Source organism: Podarcis vaucheri (genome assembly GCF_965113315.1).
Source record: "Podarcis vaucheri genome assembly, chromosome: 9".
In the NCBI taxonomy this organism is placed as follows: domain Eukaryota; kingdom Metazoa; phylum Chordata; class Lepidosauria; order Squamata; family Lacertidae; genus Podarcis; species Podarcis vaucheri.
In genome coordinates this window covers 21,875,335-21,883,370 of record NC_138767.1, presented here as the reverse complement: position 1 = coordinate 21,883,370, position 8,036 = coordinate 21,875,335, and the positions used below count along the sequence as shown (strand labels likewise).

General features: G+C 40.6%; 1 long non-coding RNA gene across 1 annotated transcript; it reads right to left on the bottom strand.

Moving 5' to 3' along the window:
* Nucleotides 1–1,255: 1,255 nt before the first annotated feature.
* On the bottom strand, nucleotides 1,256–4,522 carry LOC309540335. The gene is made up of 2 exons (XR_014223184.1): nucleotides 3,802–4,522; nucleotides 1,256–3,462 (listed from the first exon to the last, which is right to left on the bottom strand). It is a non-coding gene; the product is annotated as an uncharacterized lncRNA (long non-coding RNA).
* Between the last annotated feature and the right edge of the window lie 3,514 nt (nucleotides 4,523–8,036).

Here is an 8,036-nt window from a genome sequence, read left to right as displayed (position 1 = left end):
GCATTGAGATCACTGATGAAAGAAAAGTGCTATAGTTCTCAGTGATCACATGCTTTAAAAAGGATATAGTCACTCTTGCTGGTGTAAATTTAATATGCGGTTTTGGAGAAACTTTAAACAGGAGTCTTGGTGCCTGAGTTTCGAATTAAGCAAACCTTTGTAAGCTATTTTGCGTCTAATACTGCATATAAAAATATTTATGTTCCATTTGATTTGTTCTAAGGGCAGTGTAGTTTATCTTAGAAAATATTTACTTTAAAATGAATCTGCAAGAGAAAACACGATTTCTACGTGTTAATGGAAATATAGTACCTCAGCTGACCACCACCACCACCACCACCACACCACCACCCCCCCCCCCGTGAAACTAGTCATTGTAGTCTGATGTATACAGAATTCAATTTTTAAAATAGATTAAATGTTACCTGAGTGGCTCTGAAATCCATTGGCCTTCAACAGGCTTAGGCAAACTTGGCCCTCCAGATGTTTTGAGACTACAATTCCCATTATCCCAGACTGCTGGTCCTGTTAGCTAGGGATGATGGGAGTTGTAGTCCCAAAACATCTGGAGGGCTGAGTTTGCCTATGCCTGGCCTTGATTTAGGAGACCACATTAACACAGAGTTCGATGGCTGAATACAGAGCAAAACTACACCATTATTTCCAAGATGTTGTTCTGGATTATAACTGCTTTGCATAATCTTTCCTAGATATTTATAACTGTTGCAGGTGGAGAAAGAATTTTGGTTGGAACAGACTGACTTGAGTAGGACAAGTAGTATTAGGCACAGGGAGAGTGTTTCCAAAGTGAGCTTCAAAGAATATGTGGCAGTTGAGCACTTTAATCAGTTTCCCCTCATTATTCTCCCGGTTAAGCTATGGGGTAAACAAAAAGAAGCCATGTAGCAGTACCTAAGCATCTTTATATGCAAGGTTCCATAAGTGATAATCAGTAGAGGTTCCCAATGCCTGCATTATCTGATCAATATATGTGAACCCTGTGAGATTATTTTGTTTTGAAGATCATGCAGTTTGTATTGAATTGCAAAACTAATGTTGTATACAGTACTTTCTGATACTTAGAATGTACATGCAGTATCATAACTTGAATAACGCCCCCTCTGCCCCAACCACTTTAATTTGCCAGTCTTCCTTGCATGAACAAAATGGTAGAGAGGCATTTTCAGTATGGGTGGAGCCAAGGTGCCTTTTGGATTTCTAGCAAAGTAGATATTGTAGGTTCCATTTTTCCCCCTTCAAAATCTAGGGATATGCCTGGAACTAAAATATGCCCAATTTGGTTTAATGTATTAGATGATTCTGCAAACCTCTTTTACTTGGAACTGAGTTCTCTATTCTTCCTACTAATTTAATTAGGATTGCATTCTTAGATACCTAAGTCACATCTGTTCATGGTTTGTTCGTCTTGTGGGGCTGGGGTTCTTGACCAGGGTTTCTTGATTGGACTTGATGTTTCTTTGAATTTTTGACAACTTCCTTGGTTTTTTTTTAGTGGCGCTGCGCAGTATGCTGACCATTATTTTCTGAGTGTTGAGGTTCCCCAGATCACTTTTCCTGAATTAGCAAAACTAAATGTTGCAAGAATTATTAAGCAGTTACTGAGCTTTGGGAAAAAATTTACTGGTAACCAAAGGTTAAAATACATTAATGGTCTTCAGTTTGGTTTTGTAGAAGCTTATCCAGGATTCTGCCATGAGAATATTGGTGAAAGAAGAAAAGCTTTCCATTGACACGCTTCTTCCCCTACCATACTGCAGGTGCAGCAAGAATGTAGGGCAGGCATAGGCAAACTCAGCCCTCCAGATGTTTTGAGACTACAATTCCCATCATCCCTGACCACTGGTCCTGTGAGCTAGGGATGATGGGAGTTGTAGTCCCAAAACATCTGGGGAGGCTGAGTTTGCCCTATGCCTGAGGTAGGGAATTCTATAGGCACACACAGTATTTGTGACAGGCTACAACCAGATACAACAGCTTTCATTCGAGTAAACGGAATGCCGCACTAGTACTCACCCCAGCAATAATTGGACCTACTTCCCATGATAAAAGCTAATCTCAAGCAGTTAACACTTCCATTGTAAACCTGTGGGGATTGGATACAAAGCTGTTCTTGTCCTTGCAGAAGGTTCATCTGCTCATACATGAGGCTCATCCTTATTGCCATTGATTCTAGTCTCCTTTTTGTCACATCCCATGCCATCCAAGTCTCTCCAAACCCTCAGGAGCAGCATGGGAGAGGAGGAGGGAGGTTGCAGAGAATAGGATTGGTGGGAAAGTCCTCTTGTGTGTAAACTGACTTCCACCTGTGCATCTTTCAATCCAAGTGGTAATCTTGAAAAAGTACTGAAATGTACTTGGAGAATGCTCATACTGATTACAGTTAAACTTCTAAATCTGCAATATTTGCTGAACTGGGTCAACCTTCTGTAACAACCAAGACCTGGTATACTAGATACTTTATTATTGCAATGCAAACGAGTGTCTGTTATTCACAGCATACAGTCCTCCATTTTTAAAAGTGGCCTGAGAGATCTGCTTTTAGTATTAAGATGTCATTCTTTGATTTTGTTGTTGCTGTTGTTGTTGTACATTGTTGTTCTCCTTAGACTTTCAGGAAACTTTTTTTTTGGAGGGTGCTCTATGACCTGTAATTGAAAAATACATTGTCAAGCAATATGTTTAATTGAAAACACAAGCAGTCTTTTCTTCTTAACATATTCTTCTCCCATAATTATGGGTTGTGATGGCATGGGAAATAGTCTGTTTGCAATTAGAATAGTTTACTCTGTAACTTTCATGCCTTTCATGTCTTCTCTTCTCATGAGGTGACCAAAATATTGGAGCCTCAGCTTCAGGATCTGTCCTTCCAGTGAGCACTCAGGGCTGATTTCCTTAAGAATGGAGAGGTTTGATCTTCTTGTAGTCCATGGGACTCTCAAGTGTCTCCTCCAGCACCATAATTCAAAAGCATCAATTTGGGTAGACGAGTCTAAAAAGCCCGGGACACAAACTTTCATGGCCCTCTAGCAGCGATGGCAGTTAATTTAGCATTAACTCTAGAAGTGTATACTGTACTCGATTCTGACCAAACTAAGCCTCCTGATCTACATTGTGCTCTAGGATGCTTAGTTTGGTCCAAACATTTTCAGAGTTAATGCTAAATACATTTATTCTGGCAAATGAGCCGCCTAAAGATTTGTGTCCCAGGCTTTTTATCTGAAATCAAAGGGGCACATTTGTTGCCAGATATGAAATACATTGGTATTTTGGTTGGGGTGGGGTAGGAGAGCTGAAAATAATGCCAATTTCTCACCCTGAATCTATTAGCAAATTCCGCTTTAGATTTTGGTATCAGGAGTTATTTATACTGGAAACAGCAGAGGAATCATTATTAATCTCTTGTATAATTTAGCCTTTGGTACCCACTACCTAATCTATAAACTAGTTACAGTGGTGCCTCGCAAGACGAAATTAATCCCTTCCGCGCGTCTCTTCGTCTAGTGGTTTTTTTGTCTTGCGAAGCAACCCTATTAGTGGATTAGCGCTATTAGCGGTTTAGCGGCTATTAAAGGCTTAGCGGATTAGCGGCTAAAAGGCTATTAGCGGCTTACCTGCTTAGAAAAAGGGGGGGAGCGGGGGGGAAATCGGAACACTTGCAAGACGTTTTCGTCTTGCAAAGCAAGCCTATAGGGAAAATCGTCTTGCGAAGCAGCTCAAAAACGGAAAACCCTTTCGTCTAGCGGGTTTTCCGTCTTGCGAGGCATTCGTCTAGCGGGGCACCACTGTACGTCAGAAGCCCTTGAAGATGCCAGATTTGATCCTTTAATGCTAAGTGAAGCTGCACAGAGTTAAGAGTACTGTACTTGCTTTGATTTACCGTAAGTAGTTCATGGATTGAACTGTCATTTACTTATATCTGAGCCATCACAATTCTCCTTATAGGCTGCCTTGAAGTATAAGAGGACTCCCATGCAAGATGTTTCATTTTTATGAATGGTGTACAGCTCCTTCATATTATACATTGTAGGTTCTGTGTTTTTTCTGTAAGTAAACCAGGTATATATTTATTTATTATTTGCAAAAGTTTCTATTACCACCAACATCAAATAAAAACATGGCAGTGAACATCATAAAATCGACAATAAAATTGCATCCATAAAACAAATACAAAATACATCAAAAATCAGTAGATCAGTCTCATACACCAACATATCTGAAACCCTCCTCAAAGCCTGAGTGAGCAGTTGAGTTTTGAGCAGGAGACTAAATGTCAGTACTGTAGCTGTAAAGAATAAATCTTGTCCCTGAGCTGGAAGCCTAACACGGGTGCTTTGCTTCTGCTCTGTTCAAAAATCCTTTTTGTGCTCTGCATAGACATTTCATTTTTTAAACTGTCTGTGTAGTTGGCCAGTGAACGCATTTACAAGATACAGCAGAACTCCAATTCAGACCATTTCTCAACTACTGAGACAAAATGGTGTCCATGCTAATGGACACCTTTGTACCTAGAATAGAATCATAGAGTTGGAAGAGACCACAAGGGCCATCGAGTCCAACCCCCTGCCAAGCAGGAAACACCATCAGAGCACTCCTGACATATGGTTGTCAAGCCTCTGCTTAAAGACCTCCAAAGTAGGAGACTCCACCACACTCCTTGGCAGCAAATTCCACTGTCGAACAGCTCTTACTGTCAGGAAGTTCTTCCTAATGTTTAGGTGGAATCTTCTTTCTTGTAGTTTGGATCCATTGCTCCGTGTCCGCTTCTCTGGAGCAGCAGAAAACAACCTTTCTCCCTCCTCTATGTGACATCCTTTTATATATTTGAACATGGCTATCATATCACCCCTTAACCTCCTCTTCTCCAGGCTAAACATGCCCAGCTCCCTTAGCCGTTCCTCATAAGGCATCGTTTCCAGGCCTTTGACCATTTTGGTTGCCCTCCTCTGGACACGTTCCAGTTTGTCAGTGTCCTTCTTGAATTGTGGTGCCCAGAACTGGACACAGTACTCCAGGTGTGGTCTGACCAGAGCAGAATACAGTGGCACTATTACTTCCCTGCCTGTCCTTTAGCTCCCCTATTATTTAAAGCAAGTTATTTTGAGGGACTTGGAGGCAGCTATGATACAGCGGGTAGAGAGAAAGAAAAGGACACACTCTTCAGAAAATTATTGAGAGTCAGTGGCCTGGCTGGCATATCAAGGTAATTGTGAATGAGAAGCAGGCTAGTGCATGCTCCTGTTTCATTCTGCCCTGCTCAGAGTAATAAACCAGTAGCCTTGGCTTAACCATGTGTCAACCACTGCTTGTTCTTGGGGAAAAACAAGCCTTGATTGCTGGTTTGCAAGCCACTAAGCCAAGGCTCATGTTTTGTTGCTGCTACCTCCAGGCACAGCAGGACAAAACAAGCAAGTCAGGAATTCATGTTTGCACTCTGCTCAATCACAGCCATCTTAACATAGGTGGAAACAGCAGGTGAAACAGTTGTTGTCTTTCTAACTTTTATAATGATAGCACTGTAGATCCCAATCTATGTCAGTTTTGCAAAGACAGCCCATTTTATAAAGCAGACATTATAAGACGACCTTGAGGATCTCTCCTAAGTGTTCTGTGCCCTCGATGCTTCTTCCTTTACTTCAAAAAAAAAATGCTGTCTTTCCCCCTTCTCTGCTGCAAAAAATGATGGGGTGGCAACAGCAGCAAATGTTGCATGGTTTTAGCAGGTAGTTAGGACTCACTGAGCCACAATCCACAGGATGAGTTCATAAGCAAAAGCAAGCTGCCTCTTGGAATAAGATTCATTTAGAGCAGATTAGAATATTTCTTCTAATTTGGAAAGAGACTGGGGGGAACAATGTAGTTGAAGTGCAGCTGATTATTCATACATAACTATGCCTCAACCATATTTGAGGGAGTTTTTGCAGAGGTGGCGTATGTTAGGTGGCGCAAGAAAGTTCAATTAACAGCAATCTTTTGTGCGAGTTCAGTTAGCGCTGATGCAATCCATTGACAGGTCAACCTCATTCCCCTCAGTAAGGCTTGTGAGGATTTTTAGGCAAGCACTACTGAACAAATGAAAGTTGTCCTATTGAAGTGCCTAGCATATTGGGCCTCATAGATTTAAAGAGCATGTGAATCGTCTAGTTATACTGCAACTACAAATTTAATAAATAAAAACAAACTTTTTAAAAATTTGAAAGGCAGCAGTATGTTCAAAGGTCAATTGCCAGTTTAGGTTTTTTATAAAAAAAAAAAATATTGGAAAAATGTATACCTTATGTTAAGGATTATTTCAAAGTTTCAGGTGGTCTTGAAAAATAATTTGGGAAAGCATCTTAGAATGTGTATTTTGTCCCTCACTTTATTTTCACTCTGCACTAAAGTCTATTGGTTTGGCAACTACTGTGTTTGCAAATTACTGTGTGGGACCATTTGTGTGCGTAGATGTGTGTATTGTCCAGCTTCATAACCCAAACTTGGGTGTAATATTTTACCATTGTATGTTTGCACAGAGTACCACAGGCAGTTGGGATTTCGGTGTCATAATGACAAAAAGCATTTTTGCCAGCATATTTCTCTTTCCCTTCCATCCCCACCCCCCACCTCCCATTACGGCCCAGTGCAGTCATAACAATTAATTGTGATTAGCAGCAGCCTTTGTTTGTTGCCTGAACTTTAGTTACAATCCCACATAAAGTGAAACCCTGGTTTCAGCTTGCTAAAGTAAGCTCTGCTACTAAAGAATGTATACAAGAAAAGACAAGCAAGCCGCCTGATAAGAGCTTGGAGAAGGGAGAAACAGCCTTAATCATGTATAGAGATTAACACCAGGGATAATGGTTTAGGTATTCCAGATGCAACTTTGTTTAAACACTATGTCTGCACGGGGCCTGTGAGAGAGGACAATCAAGTTTTCACAGGGTCGACATTTCAAGGGAAATCCCATGTATTGTTTTTCCCTGGAGTGCGAAGATAAACAGAAGCATTCCTCCACTAAACTGTGAAATAACATTGGAAATGTCCTAAGGACCAAACAATGTTTCCAAACCAATTGCTGACCTTGGATGTTCTTCTGATAGTAACCACTGTTTCCCCCCCTGTCAAAAGCCTACAAGCTTAACTTGGAAGTAAGCTCTATTGGCATCAATAAGTTATTTTTAAATCAATGCGCTTAGGGCAGAACTGCTAGACATGTCTTTTGCTAGCTTTAAAAATCTGAAGGAACTTCAGTGTTGGCTCTTGAAGGGCTAAGATGAGAGCTTTGATGTTTGTGAATCATGCTTTTTAAAAAAATGAATGCAAAGAAAATTCAACTAAATTTACGGTGGCATCTTAAAGAAGATCCTATTTTATTTAACTGTAGATTTAATGGTTAGGTTTTAAAAAAAGATCGGATTTGTAATGTACCTAATGTAATATCAAACTTATATCAAAATAAAATTATTTTCAATGTGAATAAAAGACTTTTTACCTGATTATATAGCCCTATTGCATTCAGGAACTGCCATGTTAAAAGGAAGCATCTGCAGCAGGCATGGGAAAAGTTTTTTAACCAGAGGGCCACATTACCTTCCAGGCAAACTTCTGGGGGCCACATACCAGTAGTGGGCAGGCCTAAAGGCAAAAGTGAGCAGAACAAACATAGCTTTTCCCTTTGTACTACACATTAGTTTCTACATACATCCCTCTCTATTCTCCATCCAGGCAAGCAAGAGTTTTAGGGCACATTAGATAAAGGTAAAGGGACCCCTGACCATTAGGTCCAGTCGTGACCGACACATTACAGTCAAGCAAAAACACTCAAAGGGTGCAGAGTATGACTGGGGAGAGTTTCAAGGATCAGACAGATACCAGCAACCCTTGCTCAGGACTCTCTTCCTATCTCATACCCAGTTATCCCAGCAACCTTCCAAATGTCACAGTTGGAATAAGACATATTTTCATTGCATTCTCATAGGAAGAAACTTACAGGTTTGACAGTACCAATGTAATATATCTGGGTACATTCAAGTCCTTCA